This window comes from Pogona vitticeps, chromosome 4 (genome assembly GCF_051106095.1).
Source record: "Pogona vitticeps strain Pit_001003342236 chromosome 4, PviZW2.1, whole genome shotgun sequence".
NCBI lineage: Eukaryota > Metazoa > Chordata > Lepidosauria > Squamata > Agamidae > Pogona > Pogona vitticeps.
The window spans coordinates 113,001,950-113,017,703 of NC_135786.1; the positions used below are offsets into that span (position 1 = coordinate 113,001,950).

The following is a 15,754-nucleotide window of genomic DNA, read 5'->3' on the forward strand; positions in this document are numbered from 1 at the left end:
GATCATGTAAAGTTATTATTATTATTATTATTATTATTTATTTAATTTATATGCCGCCCACACTACCCGAAGGTCTCTGGGCGGCTTACAGCATTTAAAATACAATAAAGTTATGTAGCAATTAAAATACAATTAAAATATATATAAAATTGCCATCGGACCCACAGCTAATATTATTTCAGTTAAAAGCCTCTGGAACAAGAAGGTTTTGACCTGGCGCCGAAATGTCATCAGTGTCGGCGCCAGACGAATCTCAGTCGGGAGGGCATTCCATAGTCTGGGGGCAGCTGCCGAAAAGGCCCTTTGTCTACAAGCCATCCCTCTTACCTCCTTGAGGGATGGCTCTTTCAAAAGGGCCCCCTGGCTAGATCTTAACTGCCGGGTAGGCTCATATGGAAGGAGGTCCTTCAGGTATCCAGGGCCCAAGCCGTTTAGGGCTTTATATGTCAAAACAAGCACTTTGAATTGGGCCCGGGCAGCAACTGGTAGCCAATGTAACTTATACAGAATCGGCTTGATATGTTCCCTGGCGGCCACACCACTCACCAGCCGCGCCGCTCGATTCTGGACCAGCTGCAGTCGCCGGACCGTCTTCAAAGGCAGCCCCACGTAAAGCGCATTGCAGTAATCAGTAAGTTATGCCAGAATGATTTTGCCTGTGTATGTCTATGGGTATATGCATGTACTGCGGGGCATTACAGACACTTAACTGAGTATGCTATGATCCACATGTTCCTCATCCCCTCTATGCTTTGGAGGAACTTCTTCACTTCCACCTTAACTCCAATGAAGTCATTTACAGTCATGTGAAAAAGTACAACCTCTTTGAATTCTATGGTTTTATGTATCACAACATAATAAACTCATCTGGTCCTTATCAGATCTGAAAATTAGGTAAATAAAACCCCAGATGAACAACAAAACACAACATATTACACTGTGTCATGATTTATTTTACAAAAATAAAGCCAAAATGGAGAAATGTGTGGAAAACTAAGTACACGCTTACTGCATCCATAGGAATTAAGAGGCTAAGTAGCAGCCAGCTAATGCTAACCAAATGCCCTTGAGTAACCGATCATCAGCAAGTGTGACCACCTCTATAAAAGCCAAAATTTTAACAGTTTGCTGATCTGGAGCATTCAGGTGTACATTAACACAATGCCAATGAGGAAATGCATCAGCAATGATTGTAGAAAAGCAACTAATGCTGCCCATCAACCTAGGACAGTTATAAGGCCATTTCCAAACAATTTAAAGTCCATCATTCTACAGCGAGGAAGGTTGTTCATAAATGGAAAACATTCAAGACACTTGCCAATCTTCCCAGGAGTGGACATTCACACGAATTCACCCCATGTCAGACTGTGCAATGCTCAGAGAAATTGCAAAAAAAAAACACCAAGAGTTACATCTCAGATTTTACAGGCCTCATTTAACATGTTAAATGTTAAAGTTCAAGACAGTACAATTAGGAAAAAACTGAATAAGTATGGTTGGTTTGAAAGGGTTGCCAGGAGAAAGCCTCTTCTCTCTCAAAAGAACAGGACAGCATGACTTAGGTTTGCAAAGTTGCATCTGGACAAACTATAAGACTTCTGGAACAATGTCCTTTGGACAGATGAGACCAAAGTGGAGATGTTTGGCCATAATACACAGCTCCACGTTTGGGGAAACCCAAACATAGCATATCAGCACAAACATTTCATACCAACTGTCAAACATGGTGGTGAAGGGGTGATGATTTGGGCTTGTTTTGCAGCCCAAGGACCTGGGCACCTTGCAGTCATTGAGTCAACCATGAACTCCTCTGTATACCAAAGTATTCTAGAGTCAAGTGCGAGACCATCTGTCTGACAGCTAAAGCTTGGCCAAAATTGGGTCATGGAACTGGACAATGATCTGAAGCACACCAGGAAATCTGCAACAGAATGGCTGAAAAGGAAAAGAACCAAGATGCTGCAATGGTCCAGTCAAAGTCCAGACCTTAACCCAATTATAATGCTGTGGCGGGACCTTTAGAAAGCTGTGCATAAACAAATGCCTGCAAACCTCAATGAACTGAAGACGAGTGGGCCAAAAGTCCTCCACAAAGATGTGAGAGACCGATGAAGTCATGCAGAAAACAATCCAAGTTATTGCTGCTAAATGTGGTTGTACAAACTATTGAATCATAAGGTGTACTTAGTTTTTCACACATGGCTTCTCCATTTTGTCTTTATTTTTGTTAAATAAATAATGGCACAATGTAATATGTCATGTGTTGTTGTTCATCTGAGGTTGTATTAATCTAATTTTCAGACCTGCTACGGATCTGAAGATTTTTATTATGTCCTGATACCCTGTTTCCCTGAAAATAAGACCTAACCTGAAAATAAGCTCTAGTATGATTTTTCAGGATGATTGTAATATAAGCCCTACCCCAAAACCACTGTGCAGCAACCAGAAGATGGCATGACTCTATTTGAATAAATGTACATTAAAAAAAATCCCCTGAAAATAAGCCCTAATGCGTTTGTAACAGCAAAAAAATAATATAAGACCCTGTCTTATTTTCAGGGAAACATGGTATATAAAACCATAGAATTCAAAAGTGGTGTACTTTCTTTTTCACATAACTGTAAATCATCACTAAACAGCAAATGACCAGATAGGTGGGGTATGTATGTATGTATGTATGTATGTATGTATGTATGTATGTATGTATGTATGTATGTATGTATGTATAAATAAATAAATAAATAAATAAATAAATAAATAAATAAATAAATAAATAAATAAGATTTCTGTTAAACACTGAAATAAACTATAGGTTTCAATCCTGGTTTTAAAAGAAGGTCTTGGTAGTTGTTGCCAAGCTTAGATGCAGCTATCAAGGCAAAAAGGAGGAAATTCTCTCCAAGCTGGAGGAGGCCAAGTACACACCTGTGGTCCACTTATGGGTCAGTAACCTGTTGAATCTGCACTTAGCAGAACATCCCATCAGCTCAAAAATACAGAATTGTGTCACTTGCACAAGCGTACGTGATCACGTTCTTTCTGCACAGATGTTCCGCTCAGCTGAGGATTAACAGGATACTGACTGTGACCTCTTTACAATGTGTTCTAAAATATGTTTTCATTCATAGCGATTTTCAACAGCATGGGCTTGATCTTTTAACTTTGAGCCAATACAGCGAGAGGAGAAGAATCATCCTTTACCCATAAGGCACTACTGCAGTGATCACAAAAAATAAATTTTAATTCCTACACCACTCCCATACTGTGAACATTTACAACAGACTAATTAACCCTTTAAAAAATCTATTACCTCTATCGAGCATTCTAAGTCAGGAATAAATTTCAGAATCCAGGAAAGGTACATGGAATTCACAGTTGTGTCGGGATAATTAAAGTTCATTATCTTCTCCAATATCAATCTGATCACTAAGCACTGATTAAGCTTTAGGTTTCTCATCAGCTAGCTGGAAAGGGTCAATGTTTGTTCTACTTGTATAAGGGAACAAAAATTACTCTTAATTGATTTTGCTTTAAACAAGATGAACATATTTAAATATTTACTTTGAAACAAACTTGCCTGTATAATGGATCTATATACATTTACCCAACTAAATTTCTGTCCTTAACAGAGAACCATTTGTGCTGCAAGGTAGGTGTCACCACCCACAATTCTGTAGCAGATTTTTTCCCCGTTATCAGGTCTATTTGAGAAAGCAACTGTGATACGAGGGGGTGCTGATAAGTATTGAGCCTTTCCCAGAAAAAAAATTGAGATAGGAAGCTGTTACTGCCACACTATTCTACATATTCCCCCAGGAAGTCAATGCACTTGCGACATCTGTCCTGCAGCTTCTTAAGTCCCTGCAAATAAAATTCTTCCAACTGCTGGTGTAATCACTCATTTGCAGCATTAGTTGCCTCTAGAACACTCCCGAGTCATTGTCTCCTTAGGTGGTTTTTGAGTTGGGGAACAGATACTAGTCAGAGCCAGGTTGGGAGAATAGGGTGGATGGGGCATCACCCGAAAACCTAAGGACGTCAGTTTTGCCATTGTTTCACTGGCAGCTTTCTCATTTCCAAATCATTGTGGATAATGGCACCAACCCTCTCACGTGATATTCTCAGATATATAGCAATACTTTTGGCTGATATTCGGTGGTCCTCCATGATCATGTTATGGATGGTGTAGCGAACAGCCCTGCCTTCACCAGTCCATTACAGCACAACAGTGGAGAACGAGCCAATGAGAGGATGGGAGGCGGAGCCAAGGGGGGAGGGAGCTGGATATAAAGGCTGGTGTGTAGAGCCTGGAGAGAGAGACTTTCTGAAACTTGAAAGTGAACTAAGAGTGAGTTAGAGATCTGTAAGAGCCTAGATTGAAATATAGGTTTCAAAGAGTTTTAAAGTTAAAGTAGATATGATTCAAATACAAATGATTAGCAACTTGTGATTTTTCTCTTGAATATTAATCAGATATTAACTTCCCTGATCTAATAAATGACTTAAGTTTAAAAAGCACACATGTCTCCTTGATTAAATGGTATTAAAGCAGTAATACCTGGTGGCAGCAAAGAAGGAAGAAGAGTGAGAACCTCGTGAAGGCCCGGGGGATAGGGGCTTCAGAGGAACTCGCCACAGATGGCTTTCACATTTGCAGGCACAGAGACAGAAACAGGCCTTCCACTGGGTTTCTCACTTTCAACACCGGAATCGCCAGTTTTAAAATTGATAGCCCAATGTTCATATGGAGGGCCACTGTCACCCATAGTTTGTGACATTTCATCATGGATTTGCTTTGCACCTTTCCCTTGGAGAAACAGGAACTTGATAATGGTCCTATGCTCTCCCACATTGAACTTTTCTGGAAGTGCCACCATGTTCACTTTGGACCTGAACATGAAAGATAAGTTAAAATCATAGGTAGTTAATTTTTGCACCATTGAACACAGACAAATTGGCCAATATACCCTGCAATTTATAGCTTCCTAGCTCAATTTTTTCTGGGAAAGGCTCAATACTTATCAGCACCCACTCCTATATGGGGTGGTTAAAATATGTTTATAGTACTTGAAATATAGCTTGCTTATATCAGCATGACATCCAAATACTGGGGACTCTGAAAATCTGTTTTACATAAGGCCAGCTCTTGACAGGACTGATAGTTAAAGACGTTTTTTTTTTTTCATTTTATTTGGGGAACCCAACAGTTGTGAAATAGCACTGAGGCAAATAAATCTGAAGATTCAGAAGGGAAGCTGTCCAATTTAGCTTCCCAAGTTATGACAAAAAAGCCCCAGCATCAAGCCCAAAATTTGCATTTACAAAAATTGCCCAAGAGCAAGAAGTCCGGGGGGGGGGGGGAATTCTGACAATTCCTATCAACATTTGTTAACTCGATGTTTTGATCTGCAGAATATCGAAATGAACCTGCTGACATCTTGAAATGACATCCTCCCATTTCTTTTCCATCTATAAACACAGGAGTTTATTGTCTACATAGCTTCTATCCTTCCTCCAGCAGATATCCACCAAGAGGCAAAAGGTAACCAAAATATACTGCTAAAGACAGTCTTAAACACTTGCTGACAGTTTACTTTACCCTGGGGTACCAATACCTAGTGCAAACTGAATCAAGCCAACATTCACTATATTATAAGGAATTCCCTTAGAATCTATTTCGTATATAAAACAGATTCAAAAAAATGGCACACAATGCATTACAACACAAAAATTTTAATTTGATTTAAAAATAGGAAACACCCACTCAAAGAATCCACAATTGCTGTTCAGGATTTGTAACCCAAAATTATTTCTGTCAATCAGCAAGTCTAAACTAAAATTGCCTCTGAACTCATACAAAACGTCATTTCCTTTCCACCTCAAAAGCTACAGCCTATTCCTTTGACGTAATTAAGGAGAAAGGACAATAGCACAGATGGCGTAGTTCCAAACGAGTGTCATTAGACCAGATTTCTTCCTGAAAATTAAATATTGTTCCTATTTTCCTAGGAACACATTTTCAAAACAAGCTTTAAACAGGTTAGCTTTCCCTCTTCCTGAAAGAAATCTATTCCAGATTTTTTTTTTCTTGGAGCAGCACCCCTTTATAACTCTCTCTTGCTTGTTTTCCCCTCTATCAGCTTATAGAGTGAGAAAGTAGCTGAAGCCATATACAAGCTGAAGAACAGAGAAATACTGAATGCACTAAAAGGGAGATTTTACACTGCTCTCCATCTTCCTCCATGTAGTCAGTCCTCAACCCAGAAAGCCAATCTTCCTGTTTTCAAAATCTACCCGCAGTTAGAATGAAGCGGCCAGAGTTTATTGATAGCCTTGGCAGATAACCTGAAAAAGGAAGATAAACTAAAACATAACACTAGGCAGTGAGCCAGATACTGAGAGAAATGGATGCAAGCAGCCCCACCCTACCTACCACCCATATCTGTGGTATTTCCACAGATGGGAGGAGAAACCACTTGGAGTCCATTGAGAATTATAACGTAGTTTATCCCAAAAATGTACAGAACTTTTTTTCCTCCTGGCACCCTGATTTAACTGCTGTAATACAAACAGAAAGGTTACTTACCTGTAACCATGGTCTTCTGTGAATCTACACAAATGAATTGTGGTGAATTCTGTGCAGGGCCTCTCAGAAGTTTCTAGAGCTTAAAGACAAGTGATTAGTGGGACGTTCCCCCATGGAGCACACGCTCTGCCTGCCTGAAGTCCCCTCGGTTCCCAAAAAGTCTGACGCTGTCAGAAAAACAGATGGAGATAACAACGTGACAGACAGAGGGGAGGACAGGCGGGATGTGTGGATTCACAGAGGATCACTCGAAGAACCCTGGTTACAGGTAAGTAACCTTTCTTTCTTCTTCATGGTCTCTGTGAATGCACACAAATGGGTGACTAGCAAGCTCACTTACCGGTTGGTGGGACGTCTGCCAAAACCAGCTTCATTCTTTGCTCTGACATCAAGCCAATAGTGAGGCACAAATGTTGAGGGAGTTGACCAGGTAGCCACTCAACAAATGTGGGAAACGTCTATACGGCAGAGAAAAGCAGTGGAGGTAGAATCTGCCCTTGTAGAATGGGCTTTAATAGTGTCCAGTGGCGGTTTTCCTGCTAACTCATAGGCCAAGGTGATTGCTTGGACTATCTATCTGGACAGAGTTTGTGAGGATGCTGAGGAACCCTTGTGTGGGCCTTGATAACAGATAAACAGATGTGGAGATTTCTGGAAAGGTTTTGTTCTGCCCACATAAAAGGCGAGAGAGCGTCTAACATCTAATGTATGGAGCTTGCACTCGAGGTTCAATGTTGGAGATGGAAAAAGAGAAGGAAGGACTAGAGGTTGGCTGAGATGAAACTCTGACACAACCTTAGGTAGAAAGGAGACATCTGGATACAGAGTAACCTTGTCAGGGTAAAACTGAAGATGGGGGGGGGATCTGCTCTGAGAGCTGCAAGTTCACTGCCTCGTCTGGTTGATGTTATAGCCACGAGAAATAAAGTCTTTAGAGACAGACGCTTGAAATTGGTAGTGGCTACTGGTTCGAAAGGAGGGCGGGTGAGAGCATTGAGCACTGTTTGTAAAGACCACTGTGGAAGTGGAGGACACTGAGGAGGGTGAATATTTTGGAGGCCCTTAAGAAATTTCTTGAGAGTAGGATGAGAGAATAGCCGAGCAGAGTCAAGAGTCTGATGGGCTACAATTGCTGAAATGTACACCTTCAGGGTGGAGTGCAACAAGCCCATGTGGAAAAAACAGAGCAGAAAAGTGAGAAGTGACTCTAGGGAGATGGGTGTTGTTGAGAGTCCTTTGAAAGCAGCAAAGGTGGAGAAATCCATCCATATATAGCTATAAAGGAGTTGAGTGGAAGGTTTCCTGGCCCTGTCAAGAACAGCTGTTATGGAGGGAGAATCCTCCATGCCCTGAAGTTGAGGGACTCCAGGTCGGGGTGGTGAATCCTGCCATTGTCTTAGCAAGCATGTGGCGGGGGAGGTGAAGGAGGTCTGTTGACATAATTGACAAAGAGCCTCATGGCGCAGTGGTTAAAATGCTGTACTGCAGCTAAAACTGTGCTCACGACCTGGGGTTCAAATCCCAGGTAGCCGGCTCAAGGTTGACTCAGCCTTCTATCCTTCCGAGGTCGGTAAAATGAGTACCCAGCTTGCTGGGAGGGGCAATGTGTAGCCTGTATAATTAAATTGTAAACCGCCCGGAGAGTGCTTGTAGCGCTATGGGGCGGTATATAAGTCCAATAAATAAATAAAAAAATAATTTTCAGGTGAGTGAACCAAGGTTACCAAGGCCACAAGGGTGGCGTTTGAGTGGAATTGGTGGAGCCTGACCACTGTGCATTGAATGAGAGGAATGGGAGGGAACAGCCAGAGAGTCATCCTGCATGGCAACGTGGACAGAAACTGAAAAGATTTGGTGGGTGTAACACCATTCCCAGAGATGGACTGCGAGGTACAGCAGAGAGAGGGAGTGTTTGTTTATGTTATAGGGCGGTCATATTATCCATGGCTAGCTGAACGGCGTGTCCTGCGATGAGCGTATGGAAAGCACGAAAGGCTTTGATGATTGTGAGAAGTTCGAGATGACTGATATGTAAGGCTTGTTCTTTTTTTGTCCACAGGATGTGGATCCTGTGGCCCTGGCAGCGAGTGCCTCATCCTGAGGGCATTGGTGGTGACTTGAATTGTGAGCTGGAGAGGAACGAATGGATGGCTAACTGTGAGATGTGGAAGGAAGGTCCATCAAGTGAGTTGGTGAGTTAATTCTTTGTAAACTTGGCAAGAGTTCATTACGATTAACCACTCATCGAGATATGGAAAGATGGTTAAGCCTTGTAGGCGGAGGTGTGCAGCGACTGGAGCAAGGCATTTGGTGAAGGTCCTTGGGGCGGTGGAGAGGCCAAATGGAAGGGAGCAAAACTGGTAAGCGGTGCCGTCAAAGTGGAAACAAAGGTATTTGTGGTGACGTGGATGGATGGAAATATGAAAGTAAGCATCCTGGAGATCTACCACCACAAACCAGTTTCCCTGTGAAAGGAGAGGTATGATGGTATCGAGTGTAACCATTCTGAAGCGTCTAGGATGGATGTATTTGTTCAAGTGTCTGAGATGGAGAATGGGACGGAGACCTCCATCTTTTTTTGGAACTGTATAGTAACGGGAGTAGAAACCATTGTGAAGATAGTGGTTTGGAACCCTGAGAATGGCATGTTTTTGAAGAAGGATTTCATCATGAGGGGCCGGTGAGTATGCCGTGTACTTGATCTGGCCGACAGGCAGAAGATCTTGAACTCGATGATATAGCCGTGGTGGATAATGGACAACACTCAATGGTCTTTTGTAATGTGAGACCAGGAAGGGGGGGAAAGAAAGTAAACAGAGGAAGGAAGAAAACCATGGGGACTTCAGGCAGGCGGAGCATGTGCTCCATGGGGTAACGTCCCACTAATCACATGTCTTTAAGCACTAGAAACGTCCAAGAGGTCCTGCGCAGGTGCAGAATAACTCACTTTTGTCCATTCACAGAGACCACAAAGAAGAATCCCTTCCTCAACATTTTGGGTTTTCCAGAATAAACTTTCTGGAACCTGGCCTGTTGGTATATGTGGTTGTCGAAGGCGAGGAAGCCTTCAAGTGGATAAAACAGAAGTTTTACGTATGAAGTACAACAGTGTATTTTTCAGGGTGTTGATCAGTCATAAATTACATCTCTTGGTATAAACAGGCAAATAGATTTATGCTGAAATCTAGACTAGTCAACTTTGATGAATTTATTTTTAAGGGCAGAAATAAGAATACAAATACCTTCATATTATTATTTTTTAAAACTATACAACAATTCCCAAACGTTTTACTGAAGAATCCCAAAAGCAATATCCTGCTATAGGATGGACTTACTGATCCCAATTATGGTGTATTGTGCAGTAATTAAAGTATCTAGACTAGGCCTAGAGAAATCAGTGTCTAAAATCCTGATTTAGGCAATGCTATAATATTCACTATGTGTCCCTGAGTCAGTCACAAACTCTCATCCTAACTTTCCTCTGAGGATACAAGAAGATCAGGAACAGCCTCTCCTATGGTACCTGTTTTTTCTCATCCCCTGGCTAAACTCTTATAGCACACTGAGTGGCAGAACCCGGCCATTTAATTGGGGAGTACTCTTCACCGGAGCCTCTTCTGTTGACAGCACCATTAAAACTTTAATGTTTCAGAAGCAGGGTGGAGAAAAATCAAACAATTTTTAAAATCAAATTGATTTAAATCAAATCCACCCTGTTCAGAAGCTACGTACCTCATGCCTAATCTTTTGGTAAATGGAGTAGTAGACTGATCAGAGAATTGCGAGAGAAACAGACTAGAGGGCTGTTAGGTCACAATGAGTCTAGCCCATAATAATCTCTGCCTCCAAAATGCCCAGTATCCACAAACTCAGCAGTGCAAAACAGTCTAAGGAGCCCTGTTATGCTGGATCACAAAGCCTTCCCAGGTAGGCATTTTCTCCAGGTGAGCCACATTTACGTGTCTGTAGGTGAGGGTCTGTCAGGATGAACGTTCAGAATGGAGAATTATGAGGTCTGAAGCATCCACCCACCCACCTGCGAAAGTCCCATGTCTATACGTTCATCCTTGCCCACCCTCCTCAAAGAACCATGAGTTTAATACAGTACTTCTGGTCCGTATCCAAATACTGTAGGCAAGAGAAATAAAGAGCAGATTCAAAATGAACAGCTATGCCTTTCCACTTGATGGGGGGGGCAGCCTGCTGCCTCTACTATACCTGTGACACATGCAGTCACATTCCACACATCAAAAGGAAACACAGCACCTTATTTCCATGTTCAACATAGCAACGTTATCAGGTGTGTTGTTTAGATAATGCAAGCAACCTCAGAAGAGGGTTTAAGCCTCTTGCCTCTTCTAGAACTCGATGTGAAAACCTGAAAGAAAAAAACCCACCGGGGGATACCCTTTTTCCCGTTGTTTCCCAAAATAAGGGGGATTTTTTTCTGTGGTTTTTCCTCTCCAGGCTGTCACACATCTGGGTTCAAATCTTCAGCATCCTTGGTACCGCTCCCTACGTTAGACATTCTCTCGAAGTCTGCTGTCTATGGTAATGCAGCACTTCGGAAATGTCTTGAATCTGAATCCCTGATCAATTTAACACATTGTACATTAAAACACTATACTGTACACATCTGTACACACAAAGCTGGGGTGTGTAGAAATCTATGGAGTGAAACACTAATCCAACATTGGCAACATAAAGGGCACATGGTATCTTAGACTCTCCTAAGACTGGTCCGCCGGCGAGGGAAGAAGGGAAAAAGAACTGCTTGTGCCTAGAAGTTCTCATCTACTTCCTTGTGCAACTTCTACGGTTGACATAACAATGTTGGTGACAGAGGTGGCTAAGTTTTGGAGGCTGGCAAGCACACATAACTTCTATTCTCATTCACATATTGATCTCTTTGAAATAAATAGGGTTGCAAAATAAACAAAACAAACATTAGACATAAAGTCCTAAGGCTCTCTCCTTCTGAAACCTGAGTAACTTCATTGGCCAAGAGATATCCAGTCTACAACCTATGAAAAAATGGTCAATTCAGAACCTTTCATGAAAGAACACAATTAGTTGACTGCTGTCCAAACAGCTGCTCAGTGCATACTGCAATGCCCTTAAAACCAATCTACCATTTTCTCCCTTTCAGGGTTGGATGTTTGTCACCAGAAAAGGGTGCTAGAATACCACCCAGCAAAAGCTATATACAGCAGCTGGTGTTAGGTAAACCCTTCTGTCACACACACACACACACACACACACACACACACACACACACACACACACACACACACACACACACACACACACACACACACACACACACACACACACACACACACACACACACACACACAAGCCCTGAGCAATTCCTCCTGCTACGTAAATGGAAAAGTATAATTAGAAACACTGTCAGTTTGTGGCAACCAAACATCATGGGGGGGGGGGAAATAAGAAATGTAGACATATGGACCTCAGAGAATGTCAAAAGCAGCAGATGCCTTAACTCATAAACAGATGTCTATCACATTCTTCCTCCCCTCAAAAAAAGGAATGAAAAAAAAAGAAAAGGAAAAAAGAGATACGTACTTGATTTGAGACAAGTAACCTCTTCTTTTGATCTCAAATTCCCCTTCTAGTATCTACCAACTCCTCTATACATTATCAGACAATAACTATATGCAATTGCTAACACTGATCTGAAGAATCAAAACTTCTTCAAGATTTTGGCTCTGATTACATTCTTTCTGGAGAGTAAAAAATAAGGCAAAAGGGGGAACCAGGTGAACATTCTACTTTATAGCACTGAGCCACCTGAATAATTCAGTCCCTGAAACTGCCCTTAACATTAGGGGAACACCAGGTACTCGAGGCAGTGAGGAAACCTCTTGGCTGTTCCTTATAAACTTTTTGTTTGTTACTTTCTTTTATGAAAAATAAACTTGTATGCCGTCCAACCTTTTGAGTCCACTCAACTTTTCTACAATATCCATGAAAGAAGTACAGTGGTACCTCGCAAGACGATTACCCCGCAAAACGGTTTTTTCACCAGACGCTGACTTTTTGCTATCGCTATAGCGATTCGCAAAATGGCTTTTCCTATGGGGGATTTCGCTGGATGACTTGGTCCATGTTTCACAGACCGTTTTTTCGCAAGACAACAATTTTTACAGCTGATCAGCGGCTTCGGAAAATGGCTTCCCTATGGGCAATCTTCGCAAAATGGGTGTTTTCAGGACAGATGCTTCGTAACACAGTGACTTAAACAGCTGATCGGCGCTTCGCAAAATGGCTTCCCTATGGGCAATTTTCACTGGATGACAACTATTTTCCCCCACTGGAATGCATTAAACGGGTTTCAATGCATTCCAATGGGGAAACGCTTTTCACTAGACAATGTTTTCACAAGACAGCGATTTCAATGGAATGGATTAACATCGTCTAGCGAGGCACCACTGTATTATTCTCGTTCTTGTCAGACAGCAATGCAGGTAGGGCTGGCTCTTCAATCCTGTTCATATTTTTGAATAAAAGAGAGGCGTTTCCCCCAGAATTCAAGACCTTTTAGCTCTTTGGAGGCATTTTAAGAAACCAGCAATCACAGTGGGCAACACCAGCTGGTATTGTCAAATCTTTGGTTTAAAAACCCCAATGAAGAAGAATCCACCACCTTCCAAGGTAGTCAGTCCATTAAATCCTCAGACAGCACTTATTCTTAAAATGTTCTTCCTAATGTTTAATCCACAGTCTTGTGATCTGAAGCCACTGACTTGAGGTCTACCTTTTGGAGATGCAGAAAATAAACTTGTAATATTTTCCAAGTGACAGCCATTCAAATATTTAAAGATAGTTTTGTTGGTCATCAGCAGTTCTGCCTTCTGTCACCCATTACTATTTCTCCATTCTCTCCACACCACTCACCTACTCCTTTTTGTTCTCTCCTGCTCCAAGCACAGGGTTTTTTTTGGGGGGGGGGGGGAGAACATCTTTTTGTTATTTCTAACTTCTGCTGAAAACCTGAACTCGTTCTAAGCTTTAGCCCTTCTGTTGTCTAAAACCATGTCACTCACTTTGATTCTCTTTGATCTCTAAGGTTGATCTCAAATTTCTGTTCAGGAATCTGTTTCAGATACTAGGCATTGCAATAATTCAATCTGCTTTTTTGATGTGCATTTTCTGATGGCACTTGTGCAGTATCATGTGGACACACTCCTGATGCCTAGTGCCATGATGGGACCACAGGCTGATTGTGAAGCTGCTGTTTATAGAGTATAACCAGCTTTATTCTACCTGATTATATTTAAAGAGATAATAGATCATACACAAGCATAATCCATAACTTATCACTCAAACAAAGCTCAGTGACTCAATGAAGCTCTCAGACAGATAGTTCAAACTATATCATTATGGGTTTCAAAATAAGTTAATACAAAGAGCACACAACAAACCACCATGGCCTCTGTGGGAGAGACAAATGTCAAATTACACCAATGTATAAGGAATCATATTTTAAATTTCTTAGAGATAACATTTCCCATGGAAGTAAATTCAGAAGAGGAAGTCGTGTTAAGTCTGTGCTAGCATATCAAGAAAAAACAGGAAAAAAATAAACAAGACAAAAATGATGTGGCACCTTAAAGACTGCAATATTTTAATGTGAACTTTCATGAATCCACTTTCTCATGACATTTCAATTAAGCCAATGTTGTTGTAAACAAGATATTATGATGGCATTTCTCTGAACTTAATGCATGTTATCAAATTAAAACATTGAGTTCCTTCTGAACTAAAGATAAATAAGTATTTATAACTGTGTGATTGGGTTCATTTGAAAGTTGCGGCAGTTCCTTAGCTTTGGCGGGAAATAACAGCTGAGACTTGTCCTTACTGTTTACAACTTCGACTTTATTAGCCCTCAGTGTTTCAACAACCACCGCAATCGGATCATAGTAAGACAAATCAAGCAAAGGTCCATAGCTAGATGAGGATAGTTCTTCTTGAAAATTAACTCACTGAGGGGCTGGACCAAAACTCTCCTGATCCGTGGGATTCCACTGAGGGGCACTCCGTACCGTGCAAATGGTGTCGCAACATGGGTGTCAAGCCCAGTCTCCCTTTTTCGGTGGCTTGTTGCACGTCTGATGCAGCCAGATCACCTTCCTTCCACCTCCCTGTCCCTGCGGGAAAACAATCACTGCCCATTCTTGAGTTTCAGATGTTGTCTCTCCTCTTTTCACCTCCGGGTCTGGTAACAACCCACCAACCTTTAGGTTAGGAAAGTCTTTCAAAAGACCACGCATCCTCCCATACTTTGAATCTGCTCTTTCATTCTCAAATCTACTGCCTAATCTCCTCTCTCCTTGATCTTTTATACAGTGGTGCCTCGACTTACGAAATTAATCCGTATTGGAATGGTGGTCGCATCTTGAAATTTTCGTAAGCCAAATCACCATTCCCATAGGAATGCATTGAAAGCCATTTAATCCATTCGGGCTGTTTTTCATTCTTATGTAGAGGCGCCGTTCTTAAGTGGAAGCATTACTGTAGTTCAAATTGGAACTAATGCAAAACCGGTTAATCCGTACTCCATCACTAGGGGGAGAATTTTTCTTCTTTTGACCTAAGATGAACTTAGGTCAAAAAAAAGGGCAGGAAAGGAGGGAAGGAGGGAGGGAACACCTTCTAAACAGAACACCTTTAAAAACAAGCCCCTTTTAAAGCCAAGCCAATTTAAAGAGACAGAGAGGTTACAGTACACAAACCCTAGAAGCCACAGAATCCAACAAGCATTATTCCAGCACAGAACTCCTCATCACAAAGAGTCTAAACTGCATTTTACAGCCTGCCTGCATCAACAGCCAGCAACCATTATTACAGCAAACAGATCCCTAAAGAAAAAAACAAGACTTTAGAGTCACATTTTAAACCCACACATTTTCAAACAACAGAGAGGTCCCAGTACACAAACCCTAGAAGCCAGAGAATGCAAAAATAGATAAATAAATTTTACGTTTTAAAATTACAGTCTAATTTTCACATTTAATTTAAATTTGATATTACAGTCTACTTTTCACATTTTAAATCCACACTGCAAGACCCATCAGGGCACAGAAACATAACCCCTCACCTAGCACTACCCTCCACCAAGCTGCAAAAAACCCTGTACAG

At 41.5% G+C, this 15,754-nt stretch overlaps 1 protein-coding gene across 6 annotated transcripts in view; it reads right to left on the reverse strand.

Moving 5' to 3' along the window:
- Positions 1-15,754, reverse strand: part of C4H1orf21 (chromosome 4 C1orf21 homolog) — a 185,379-nt gene that overhangs the window by 75,953 nt on the left and 93,672 nt on the right. The window lies entirely within an intron of this gene.